This window comes from Rhinopithecus roxellana, chromosome 4 (assembly GCF_007565055.1).
Source record: "Rhinopithecus roxellana isolate Shanxi Qingling chromosome 4, ASM756505v1, whole genome shotgun sequence".
In the NCBI taxonomy this organism is placed as follows: Eukaryota; Metazoa; Chordata; class Mammalia; order Primates; family Cercopithecidae; genus Rhinopithecus; species Rhinopithecus roxellana.
In genome coordinates this window covers 33,143,381-33,157,242 of record NC_044552.1, presented here as the reverse complement: position 1 = coordinate 33,157,242, position 13,862 = coordinate 33,143,381, and the positions used below count along the sequence as shown (strand labels likewise).

The 13,862-nt window shown below is 43.0% G+C and overlaps 1 protein-coding gene across 3 annotated transcripts in view; it reads left to right on the top strand.

Annotated features, from left to right (window-relative positions):
* Positions 1 to 13,862, top strand: part of KIF6 (kinesin family member 6) — a 385,185-nt gene that overhangs the window by 261,565 nt on the left and 109,758 nt on the right. The window lies entirely within an intron of this gene.

Here is a 13,862-nt window from a genome sequence, read left to right as displayed (position 1 = left end):
TAGACATCAGAAAAGCAAATTTGTTTTTTGAGATCAGTTACTACTCTTGCAACTGACAAAGAGGTAATGATCATTTCAAATGTTTCCTCAACCAAAGACCATTAATGAAACAGGTGTCCTCAGGAAAATGCTCTGTAATAGAAGGCCTTGGGATTCTTCATACATTATAGATCCATCTCTGGATCACATTTATTTAATTTGATTGCTTTGTCTATCAGTTCATCTGTCTAAGTAACTAGCTTTGGGCAACTTGGAGGCATCCATCATCACTGATTCTTTAACAAAGTTGTGGGTTAAGTCATCTAAAGAAAGATATCTCTTCCTTGACCTCAATTCCAGTAGGTCCAAGGGAGTTGGAAGTGGGAGGGGAGAACGTCCAGGAATCATAGCATTATAGGAATCTTATGCTATTGACTGCAAGGCTTGATTTTGCGCCTGTTCTGAAATGAATTTTCCTGACCATTTGCTTTCTGTGCCATTTTTACTGTTTATTTTGTTGCTTGGCTTACACTGGGCCTGAACTTGACTTTGATCCATACGTCTGGAAATCATAGTTGCAGTTTGCTCTCCTTTTTCACATCCTGCTCTTTTAATAAAAATGTTCCCTTTTTTCTTGAACAGAATGGTTGATCACAGCATTTGGTAAGGGCAAAAGCTGATAATTTGCTTAAAATGAGTCACTTTTGTGCCAGACTGGGAGCCCCATGACTCATAATTACAAGTTCAAAGACTAACTGTTTGTAACAAGAGGAAGCCCAGCCAGAGGGGCTTTCAGCTTACCCACTCTTTGCATTCTTTATATCCAGAGAGCAAATTATTGCCCAAGGCAACCAAAAGCTCATTAGTGAACTCAGTGAAGTGAAAGGCGACTTCCTGGGCTTGGGCAGAGAGGACGGTCACTACCAAGCCATACCAGCTACAGTTAACTAGGTCCTAGAGCATCCGCCAGTGAACATTTTTCACCACAGATGAATGCCAAGCTGCGTTTTTAAGCAAATCCAATTTAGATTCTTCTTCATCCTAGCAGCTTAACTTTTAGCACCCTTTCCTTCCTTTTCCTCTTCCTGTCATATAACAGATCGGGGCAATTGGGGATCCAAGCCCTTGGTATTGTTTTCCACAATCCAGTTCTGCTTCTGGATTAAAGACAAGACAGGATTTATAAACCAACAGCAGCAACAACAGTTGCCCAAAACAGCCCTACGAAGTAGACATTAGCCCTATTTCATGGATGAGGAAACTGAGGATGCCGCCTATCTGCAGGCTCATGAATTGCAGCCTCACCCATTTTCAAGGGCTATCTTCATAGTATCTGATTTACAAGCCACACTGAGCCGCTGTGTGATCATTCAAGACCTTTCGTCCTAGCTACTCATTTTCAGTAAGCTCTACTGGACAGATTAGGTACTTCCTTTCTTTCAGTATATATTATGACTACCTAATATGTGCCAGACACAGTAAGTATTCATGCCACACCTTCCAGAACCCTTTTTCAGTTAGGGTTTTTATTATCTGGAATGCCGTGCATGCATTTCACAGCCTGACCATTCCCTTTTCACAGACATGTGTTTGCTCCCTAACCCAAGTTTTCTGGGAGGCAAGAACCTTAACATTCTATCCTCACAGCCATGCCCCTCCCTCGGCCTTACCACACACACACACACACACACACACACACACGCATAGATGTACACATACAGGTGTAATTATTTCTACTGCAGGCAGGAAAACCAAGGAGCAGAGGACTTAAGTAATTTTCTCAAGGTTATGCCCTAGTAGAGTGCATTTTTATAACAAGTCTTTCCTCTAGAAGTGCTGTCAGGGAATAAACTGGCTTCCTAGAAAGCAAGAACTTCAGTTCCTCCATCTGAGAATCCAGCCTACAGAAATAATCCAGAATGCCTTTGTGCAAATACACTTTTTCAGAGAGACCTTCCTCTAATCTTCCTCAGTAAAATAGCCTGCCCCATCATTCATATCTTTCTATCCTCTTACTTTTCATCATCTCTTTTCATAGAACTAATTAATAGCATGTGCTTATTTGCTTCTCTTGTCTGTTGCCCTCAGTAGAACATAAGCTCTCCAAAGGAAATAAGCCTTTGCTCACCACCATATTCCCAGCTCCAAGAATAGTAACTGACATATAGTGGCCACTGAGTAAATACTTGTTGAATTAACCAATTTATTAATGCACCAAGACACTCCGTGCAGCATTATTTGCATAGCGTATATATAAGACAATGTAAAATCCAGCATTAGAGAATGGACTATAATGGTGAATGTTATCCAGCCATAAAAAGCAACATTCCCAAAGATTTTCACTACTTACAAAAAAAGGATTATGAGATAATGTTAAGTAAAATAAACAGGCTACAAATTTGTATATATAGTATCATCTTAACTATGTAGTAAAACAAAGCATAGAAAAACTGGAAGGAAAGTAGAGAGATTGTGAGTGATTTTTCTCGCTTCTTTTATTAATTAATTTTTTGAAACAGGGTCTCACTTCATCACCCAGGCTGGAGCGCAGTGGTGCGATCATGGCTCACTTCAGCCTTGACTTCCCAGGCTCAGATCTTCCCACCTCAGCCCCCCGAGTAGCTGGGACCACAGACATGTACCACAAGGCCTGGCTAAGTTTTGTGGTTTTGGTAGAGATGGGGTTTCACCATGTTGCCCAGGCTGGTCTCAAACTCCTGGGCTCAAGCCATCTGCCCACCTCAGCCTCCCAAATTGCCGGTATTATATGTGTGAGCCACTGTGCCCAGCCTTTCTTGCTTCTTACATCATTCTATGTTTCTCCAGTTTTCTTCAATGGGCAAGCTATACTTTGATAATTAGAAAAAGTAAAGTAATGCCTTTTGCATGGTCTTACCTCCTCAGGCATAGATGAGGTTGACATCTTTAGGACTTGCCTTCCATATCAACTGTATCCCTCTCTGAGCTGCTATAGGATAATGCATCTATGAAAGCAAAACTCCTCTAAAACTTTTCTGGAAGACCTAACATAATCCATCCATAATGGTAAATTACTTCTGTCTGTTGAGGATGTACAGGTGCCAGGTACAGATATTAGCTTAGATTACCCCATAGCATTCTGAAATGATGATAGATGTCTCCAAAGATTCTCATCTGTCACTTTCAGAAATGGAAGCTCTTGCCAGAAAAGGAAAGAGAGTGGCTCTCACTAGCCACCTTGCCATTTATACGTGGCATTTTGTTTGCCTCCCTTTAGAGAGAATTATTCATGGACTTAAAATGTAGAAAATAAAAATAAAAACAAAACAAACAAACCACAAACTCCCAAACATGAAAACCTAGTGAGAAAGAGATAGCAGAATAGTGAGGTCATGAGGTTAGTCAGGGTACGTGTTAGCCTGTGGAAGTTAACACGAGCCAAGTCCCCCAGAACAGAAAGGTTTTTTTAAAAATTCTAATTGCAGGTACAGAGAGGAAAGAGCCCAATTCCAGGGTTGACACCTTCATAGGAAAGCAATTTGGGCTTGATGTGGGCAGGCAGATGTGCCAATCTGGTACCTATCAGAGGACCTGTTTCCAATGGGACTGCGACTGCTCTCTCCCTTCCTTCCTCTCTTCCTTCCTTCCTGTACTGGAGGAGGAGCACTGAACAGGACAGGTTAGCCTCTGAGGAGTTTTCATTCCATACGATACTTACATACGTGTGGTTTCAGAGGGTGATAAGTGCTAAAGAAGGATATGAAACAGAAAAAAAAGGGTAGAAAATCATTGTGGTGGGTTAGGGACAAGGGAACTGCGAACTGAATGATGAGTTGATAATCATACAGATCCCAGAAAAGAACATTCCAGACAGGGAAACAAGCAGCAAGTATAAAGGCCCAAAGGTAGGAACACACTACTTCCGTAGCTGAGCAGCTGAAAGGCGGCCAGGGAGCCAAGAAGGCATGAACAAAGAACACCTGGGTGTGGCATGAAGAGAAAGGGATGTAGCCAGGGACCAGATGACGTCAAGAGGTCCTGCTAGCCTGAGAAGGTTGGGGTATATTCATGTTTGGCTTTGTCCATGGGAAGCCACAGGAGAGTTTAAAGCAGAGAGTGACATAATTGTATTCTTAAAAGATCATTCGGGTTGCTATATAGAGCATATATTGCAGGAGGGCAAGATGGAAGCTGGCAAGGCCGTCAGGAGACAGTACAGGGAAGAAATGGCAACGACTTGGGTTAGGCTAAAAAAGAGACAAAGAAAAACAGAGAGGTGTAAGGCATTATTCTGAAAGGATTGTTGGCAGGAGTTGCTGCTAGAGCTGATGGCATGTGGGGGTTGAAGAATCATGGAAGAATCTTAGGATTTTTTGCTTGAGCAAATGGTGCCATTTACTGATATGGAAACAATTAGGGGAAACAGCTTGGGATAGAGCTTAGAATGGAGCATGAAATTAAGAGTTCTGTTTGGGGTATGTTAAGTTTGATATGCCAATTAAACCTTCAAGTAAAGATTCCCAGTGGAGTGGACTGTCAGATGTCCCACTTTGGCACTCAAAGGGAAAGTCATTTTGGAGCTATTTGTGTATAAAACATCATAAAGCCATGCACCTGAATGAAATCACCTGTTGAAAGAGAATAGTCTCCAGAGCTAAACAATATCTAAAGGTTGGAAAGAGAAGCCAGGGAGGTAGGAGAAAATCTTGGAGGGAGTATTGTCACAGAAAGCCCGGGAAGGAAGTGCTTCAGGCAGGAGGGAGCTGGTCAGCTGTTTCACCGACTGCGTATTGGCCAGGCTAGACTAGGTTATGCTCTGGTAATAAATGAACACAAAATATCAGTGTCACTTAATAAAATGTATTTTGGCCGGGCACAGTGGCTCACGCCTATAATCCCGGCACTTTGGGAGGACGAGGTGGGTAAATCTCCTGAGGTCAGGAGTTCAAAACCAGCCTGGCCAACATGGTGAAATGCCATCTCTACTAAAAATACAAAAATCAGCTGGGTGTGGTGGCAGGTGCCTGTGATCCCAGCTACTCAGGAGGCTGAGACAGGAGAATCACTTGAACCTGGGAGACGGAGGTTGCAGTGAGCCGAGATCATATCACTGCACTCCAGCTTGGGAGACAAGAGTAAGACTTCGTCTCAAAAAAAAAAAAATTAATAAAATGTATTTTTTGTTCATATTGCATGAATAATATGGGCCAGAAAGGTAGGTCCCCAGAGACCCAGGCTGATGGAGACTATATCTGCGATGACTCCCATCACCAGAGTGAGGAAAGAGAGAGTATGAAGAATTGCATAGGGACTCTCCACTGCTTTAGCCAGGAAGAAACATATCACCGCCGCTCACAGCCCGCTGGCCAGTGACAGTTACATGCAGTTCCCTAACCTTATTGCTGTACTGTTTACCAAGAGGCCAACTCCAATACAAACAGAAAACTGACCACTGCAGAGATCACTGGGGATCCTGAAAGGACAATTTCAGTGGAGTAGAGGGGATGAAAGTCCACTAGACTATACCCAGGCGAGAATAGGAGGTGGGGGAATCGAGAGGTGAATGGAGACAACTCTGTTAAGGCATTTCCATAAAAAGGGACCAAAGAGATTGAAAGGTAACTGGAAGGTTAATGGGGTAAAGGAAGGATATTGTTAAGAGAGTATTTTTTTTCCTCCCCTAAGTGTCTAAGGGTTCTTAAGTCCCCTATTCTGCCAGTCACACTATAAATATATTATCTTTTCTCCTCTTCCATCAATGAAATCAAGGCCAGTAAACACGAATGTTTTAACCTTCCATTTGGTACCTACAAATGCAAATATATCTACATTTAACTATAACCAATTCAGCATAAATTTAAAAATATGGTTTTGTGCTGCTGGAAATAATCCAGTGGGGGAAATTGTTCAGGCAGGAGAGAAGGGATCAAGGAAGAAGGCCAGGAGAGGAGTTTGGGAACCACAGCCCCGGTGAAGGGGATGGGCTTTGATAAGTTGGTGGATGATGTTCAGTTGTTACCAGAAGGAAAGCTTGGACTTCTGGTATACATGAGAGTCCACTGGAAGACATGGTGGTGGAAAGCCCCTGTCCTGTCACATTCATTTTCTCAATGAGATGAGGTTGTTACTGTGGAATGAGCCTGGCTGGTGTGGTTGGGAAGCAGAGAACACAGAAACAGTGGAGGCAGCCTGACCACTTCAGCCACTGTCTCTCCCTACTTTGCTAACCCGTCATTTGTAACTACCTTAAAAATCCTCCTACTGTGTTAAAGTAATTCTTTCACTCTTAACAGATTGCTGCGGGTGGGTTTTTAGGTGACTCATTATTACTTATGATGGTAATTATAACATTTTTACACTTTCACTTTTTATAGTATATTCCACATTTACTCATTCATTCTGTCAGAGACTTTTAAATAAATGATTCATTTCTGCCATATTGTTTTCTTTATTTTTATTATAAAATCTACGCACAGAAAACTACATTGAAGACGTATGTACACTTTAACAAATAACGTTTTTAAGAAAAACAATTCCGGCCAGGCACAGTGACTCATGCCCGTAGTCCCAGCACTTTGGGAGGCCGAGGCGGGTGGATTATCTGAGGTCAGGAGTTTGAGACCAGTCTGGCCAACATGGTGAAACCCCGTCGCTACTAAAAATACAAAAATTAGCTGGGCATGGTGGCACCTATAGTCCCAGCTACTCAGGAAGCTGAGGCAGGAGAATCGCTTGAACCCAGGAGGTGGAGGTTGCAGTGAGCTGAGATCGCACCATTGCATTCCAGCCTGGGCAACAAGAGTGAAACTCCATCTTAAAAAGAAGAAGAAGAAAAGAAAAGAAAAACAATTTCACTGGAGATCTCTCCTTCTTGCTCATTTATTCAGCTAAGAAAGCTTGTTTGGAGCATCTACTTTATCCCAGGCAGTGAGCTTGGAGCTAAAGTCACATGCCTTTGGGGGCTCATGGCCTGAGGGGTAGGGGAGGCAGAGAGGTGAGATATCATGGATATATTACATCATCACAAAGGCACTGGATAGTTCCAAAATGGAGAGATGCACAAGGTACTGCCCACTCATAACCCCTCACAATACCATTAAGAGATAGCAGTTATTATGTGTTTCATTTTATAGATGTGGAGCCTGAAACTTAAAGCAAAATAAATGGCAGATCCAGGGCACACAGCTAGTAGTTGAAACCAGCACTCAACCCATGGCTTCTGCCTCCAAGTCCTATCTCCTTTCCCCCACCACTGAACAGGCATCACAGAGCAGCCTGCTGTTGCACTAAAGGAAATCTTCAATCATCTGAAGGAGGGAGGGAAAAGTTTTCCACTGACAAGCCTGTGGAAAACTTCACTGGGTCTCTGCCTGGGAATACTTTGGGCAAACAGGGAACTGGTTGAGAGTGCGGTGTCTGGTCCTAGTGGCCACTTGAGCCTGAATGCCCCTGGCAGCCAAAGGAAATCCCCGAGGTCCTGCCAGTCTCCATGCCAAGCCCTTCACCTGGTGGGATCCTCCCCATCCCTGTGGATTTGCCATTCTGTTTCCTGTGCAGGAATAACACCGACCCCCTTTCCTCTAGCTCCTGCTTCTCAGTGCTTCTAAAACCTGCCTCAGGAGGAACATTCCCTGAGAAATCCTTCTGTAATCTGATCACTCGCTCCTTTGCTCTCTCCTGGTCATCTATACCTTCTGAGCCACGTGACCTTTGATGCCTTGTCTATCTGCTTCGCCTGCTTTTTAGCATCAACTTTGACCATCCCATGCTCTCAGTGCTGAGCTAAATTGTATGGTCAAGGACAATATTTCTTTTACTTATCTCCAACTAACCGTAGAAAAGAGTGTCAATAGCGTAGATACTCAGTACTTGTTAACAGATGGTCTGTTTCACCAGTTGACTCAGCCTGAATGAATAAACAAATGTTATATTTAAACAATAAAATGCTTTCCAGAGAAGAAGCTATTAGGATACAGAGAGGTCAGAGGGGAAAGGATTACCTCCTGGATGCTTCTCGCCTCTTTTCACCACTGTTCACTGGGGGATGGGTGTTTCTTCTCCCCAAAGCCCACATTATTAGAACCTGGGCCCTGCCCCTTCATCTTCTCTGTAGTGCCCCCACCACCCCTCAACTCCGGTCCAACCACCATTTCAAGTGTATATTTACTGTGGAGACTGTTCGGAGCACAATCACTGTACAGATTGGGGAAAGATAATTACTGTACTTAATTGAAACTAACAGAGTTCTGTAACCAAAAAGTCCTTAATGTCAGAATCAAGGATTCACTACAAGCCAGCCAGGTCTTCACTTTCCCATGCTCCATAACCCAACCCCTGGGCTCTCAGGTGATGTGGCTCCTCCCAGGTGTCCGGTGCCTTCCCTAGTTCCCTGTTCACAGAGATCTCCAGTTCTTGTGAACTGCAAATTGATGGGTTTTGGTCCACATTCCAGCTCACAACCCTCCAAAAATTTCCTTTTTTTTTTTTTCTTACCATATCTGACCTTCTGGCCCTTAGGTCTGATATCAGTGGTTTGCTGGTATTTATAAGATCATTTCTAGTGTACAAATGATTTTCACTTAGCAACACAGCATGCAAAAGGAGCGTTTTGGAAAAAATTGAACTCATAGAAACAGAGAGTAGAATGGTAGTTGCCAGGGGCTGGAGTTGGGGGAAACGAGGAGATGTTGAACCCAATATCTGGGGCTCTAATGCACAGCATGGTGACTGTAGTTAATTACTGTATTGTATACATGATATTTGCTAAAAGAGATCTTAAGTGTTCTCACCACAAAACAAACAAACAAAAAAACAGGTAACTATATAAGTTGATGGATGTATTAGCTAACTTGATTATGGTAATCGTTCACAACATATACCTGTATCAAATCATCACATTGTAAACCTTAAATATATACAATTTTATTTCTCAATTATGCCTCAGTAAAGCTGGGGTGGCATGTGCAGAAATAAAGGTTCCATTTCCAAAAAAAGAAAAAAAGAAAGGGAGTTTCGGAGTCAGACAAACCTAGGATACAGTTATGGCTTTGCCACTTACTAACTATTGACTTAGAGTCACTTTTAACCTCTTTCAACCTCAATAACCTTGCCAAGTAGGCCCAATACTACCTAGTTGACTAGGTCATTGTAAGAATTAAATAAGACAACATATATAATGCCTCTAGTACATGCAAAGTTCTCAATAAGCATTAGCTTTCCACCACCACCAATAGAGTTGTGAACATTAATTGAATTAATATTTGTGAAATATGGAACAGTGCCTGTCACACGGAAGGCACACAAAAAATAAATTTCCTCTTCCTTTTTTTCCCCAAAACGTGGACATAAGCATATCTAAACTCCATTTTGCCTCTACTTACTTACAAGCTAAGGAAACAGAATTTTACTTAAATCCATACATATTTCAGGGAAGGGGTATTTTTTGCTACTTAGCTGGAATGCAATTCTTTAATTCTGTTTATAAAATGTATAAAAATTGGCCAGGCCTGGTGGCTCACACCTATAATTCCAGCGCTTTCGGAGGTCGAGGTGGGCAGATCACTTGAGGCCAGGAGTTCGAGAACAGTCTGACCAACATGGCAAAACCCCATCACTACTAGATATACAAAACTTAACCAGGTGTGGTTGCACACACCTCTGGTCCCAGGATTGGTCCAAATATTGAGCCTGGAATTAGACATCCAGGCTCTTTCAGTGCTGCCACATCTATGGGCTAAAATCAATAGAAAAGACTCAGTAGATCCAGTTTGGCCTGGCAGCAGGAGCCACAGTGTGCTGTCTTATTTAATGGAAACATTGCTGGCCTCCAGATTCCTAAGCTGGCTCCAAAACGCAGAAATGCCAACATGACCCAGGCTACTTTCCAAGCTCAGTGCCTGCGTCTGTCCACGGATTTCTGTAAGAGCCCATGTGGGCACTTTGTCCTGGATGAGAACATTTACGAAATAAAAACTCCAGAGATGCTAGGTTAGGAAAATGAGTGTTTTGTGCAGATGCTCTTGAGGACCACTGTTTAGATGTCTTTTGTTATTGCTGGCAATCAGAAGCTACCCCAGAGCAGCTGCCATTTTTTCAGAGGCTCCAGGCCTGTCCACTCCCTTGGCACGCCAGCCCTTTCTTCACCTGCTCAAGGGACAGTCCAGGAGGCAGCTGCAGCAGGTGGGTGAATCAGATGCAGTTACCAAGACGAAAGGAAAACACAACCTGCCTTGAGCACTGCCCCCTTCATTCCACCCAGCCCACATAGTCTGCACTGCTGGGCCAGTGTGGGTAGCCCGTGGGATGTGTGATTTCTGGCATCAGGAGTCAGGAACCCATTTGATTTATTTAGATGTGGTGCCACCATTGGGTGGGTCTCCTAAGGTTTATGTGGCTTTCCACTTCAGATTTTCCCTTCTCTCTCCTCCCTAGAGCTCCTGCCAAGCCTACCATGCTTCAGCCTGGTCCAAGCCAGCCCTGAGAACCTACTAATTAAAGGTTCCTTTGACATCTTTCATGTGGCTACTTAAGAAACTCCAAGGCAAGTCCTAATCTGAGGACTCTAGCCCAGGTGATATTATCTGACTTGAACATTGCCCTTTAACCTCAAAGCCTTGGGGCACTAGCCCATTCCAGAAATTGTCAATCGAGAGGAGGAAGTAGGTTGAGTGAGTCTCCTTGGTCACCCCAAAAGATCTGATCTCTGGTCTTCACATCTGCAGTCACTTTGGCCGTGGCTTTTTTTCTCTTCCCCTCATCCTCAGATTTCATACCCTGCGGTACCCGCCCAGCAACCCCTCAAATTGTAGCTGGGCTACACCAGGCCCTTTAAAGTCAGCAGAACCATGACAGATGGCTCTGCTTACTGTGGTGACCTCCATCACCCTGGAGGTGGAGGAATACAAATGGAGGGCTCCTCAGTGATACACGCATGCTAGGGCATGACGCTGCTCTCCAGGGGAGACCATCTGCACATGAGTTCCTAAAGCGATGGGACCAGGTGGCACCGGCATGATGACAGTAACAATAAATGATGACATTTGCTATTATCAAGTGGCAGTTGTCATTTAATTGGTTAGTCATCTGGAAGCCACCTATTAAAGGAAGAGCGTCTATGCCAGGGATGATTGACTGGCAGAGGCTGCTGAAAAGCTGTGCTGAGAACTCTAATGCTATGATTAGTTTCCCAGAAAAGAATGCTGGGATTGGTCAGCGATGCCTTCTAAGGGTATGGAGAGGGAAAGTGGTAACATAGGGGCTGCATATTCAACATCCTTGTCTTTCATGCACCTTTCAAAAACTCCTGCTTCCTAAATCACAAGCATCCTTGTGGGAGGAAGGAAAAGACACTATCTCCACTGTTCCATCTAATCTTTCTGGGAGATGGCTCATTTCTTTTACAAGATCTGTTAGCCCCCAGCCCCATTCCATGCATGTATTCAGTCCAGTGTCAGTGCATCCTTGGCTCTCCATTGTCGAAGCTGCTGGCTTGTCCTGCACCTGAGTTTCTGGCTGAAGCCACCATTTCCTCTCTATGCCCCTGAAGACATCCAGCACCACTCCCAAGAGTGTGGGCTCACTGACCTTCCCCCTGACCTTCCTATCCCTCTTGACCTTTACATTTCATGCTACAACTTGATAGATTATCCCTTCCTCAGCTCTGCCTTATCTCCCTTCTAAAGCCTTATTTCCTTTTCCTCCCATCAGCCCGTTCATTCTACCTTCTGCACACACTCAGGGACCTCAGTTCTCTCTGACTGAAGAAGAGAGGGGAGAGAAGACCAACAGGGGATGATGAAGAGTAAGGGGGTGCTGGATTCCAAGGAGGTGGGGGTTTGGAACACACTGAAATGGAATTCTCTTCTAATTATTTAGGTGAGGATATTTTTGTCTATTTCACCCAAGTCAACACTTACCAAGAAATTTCACTTCAGATAGAAGATGATTGCAGGCACCATATAAAAAACACACTTGATCCCTGCCCATTGCTTCTCATTCTTGTATGCACCTCCAGATACTACATGTTGTAGGTATTCATCACACTATGGTATCAGAGCTGTTTCCTTACCTTCAATTTAAAGAGCTTCCACTATTGAGCCGCAGAGTATAATTATCCTTCAATATGATTCCCACGGTGAATCATCAGCTTCCTTCCTGCCTTAGCACCGCATGCCCCCCACCCAGCTCTGAGCCTTCTCATGCTTTCAGTCCCAAACAGTGTGTTCCAAACCCCCGTCTCCTTGGAATCCACCCCGCTTCTCACTGTTCACCATCCCCTGCTGGTCTTCTTCTCATCCCTCTCTTCTTTAGTCAGAGGGAACCGAGGCCCCACGCGAGTGAATATCTCCCAAGGAAAATATATTTTTGGCTCTGACTAGGAAATCATTTTTCAGCATGAATAACACAACTCTCTCCATCATTGTACTTTAGTCAATTTTTGAGCAATAGCTTAAGCAGCAGTAGGTTGTTTGGGAGCAGCCAGGAAAATAAGCTCTGGCCCACGTACCCCAGACTAAAGGAAATCAGACAGCAGGCCCAAAGGCAATAGCATGAATTCTCCACTTCCGATGTTTTTCCTTTCCATTTGGTTTCCATGGGACCCTGTGTTGGGGGTGGGGAGGGCTTCCCAAAGTACCAAGTTGCATTCGTTAGCAAAATAAGGAACTGAATTTCAGGTTGACAAAAAAAGAAAGCATTAAGAAGTGGGTAAGGGACCAGCGCACAATAATTTGGATGCCTAATGTTTCAGAAACCCAACCTCAAGGCTGATTTTGAAAGCCCTTTGTTGACTACCATTTCTACCTACATGCTCTTTGACCACCATCAAAATTCAGAAGAGGTTACACCTTTGGGACTTGTAAATATTTTCCATCCAACTTACAACCCAAATTGCAATGTCGTCTTATGGTGATTGAGACTCAGAAATTCCTCTCCTTTAGGTTTTAAATGGTTCTGTAACTCAGCAAGCCAGCAGGCGTCTCTTAATCATTCATATTTTCAGGGATCCAGTGCTGGGACCTGTGATTAAAACTCACTAAAAGGAAACAACTAAGAAATGAGCTCTAGAAATGAACATTGCAAGTTCCCAAGGTCCTCAGCTCTGATGAGGAGCTGAGTCTGACAGACTAAACAAAGTTGGGAAGAAGATAAAATGTATGTCTTTGCAGTACCTCTTAGCTAATTGTCAATAAATTGTGAATTTTTTCTTTGCTAGCACTTAAATAATGATACCTTCAAGAGTATAGTCTTGTGTCACTTGACAACTGAGTTACATTTTGAGAAATGCGTCATTAGGTGACTTCATCATTTTGTGAACATCATAGTGTATACTCAAAGAAACCTAGATGGTATAGACTACTACACATCTAGGCTAGATCGGATAAACTAATGCTCCTCAGCTACAAACCTGTATAGCATGTTACTGCACTGAATACTGTAGGCAATTGTAACACAATGATAAGCATTTGTATATCTATACATAGAAATGGTACAGTAACAATGCAGTGTAAAAATAAAAACACCTGTATAGGACAGTTACCGTGAATGGAACTTGAAGGAGGAAAGATTGGTCTGGGTGAGTCAGTGAGTGGTGAGTGAGTGTGAAGGCCTAGAACATTACTGTACACTACTGTGTATTCTATAAACACTGTACACTTAAGCTACACTAAATTCATTTTTTCTAATAGTTCTTCAATAATAAATTAACCTTAGCTTACTGTAACTTTTTTATCTTATAAACCTAATTTTTTAACTTTTTAACTCTGTAATAACTTAGCTTAAAACACATATTATACAGCTGTACCAAAGTATTTTTTCTTTATATCTTTATTCTATCAGCTTTTCCCTATTTTAAAATTTTTTTATTTTTTTTTAAGCTTTTAGACTTCGTTGTTAAAAACAAAGAT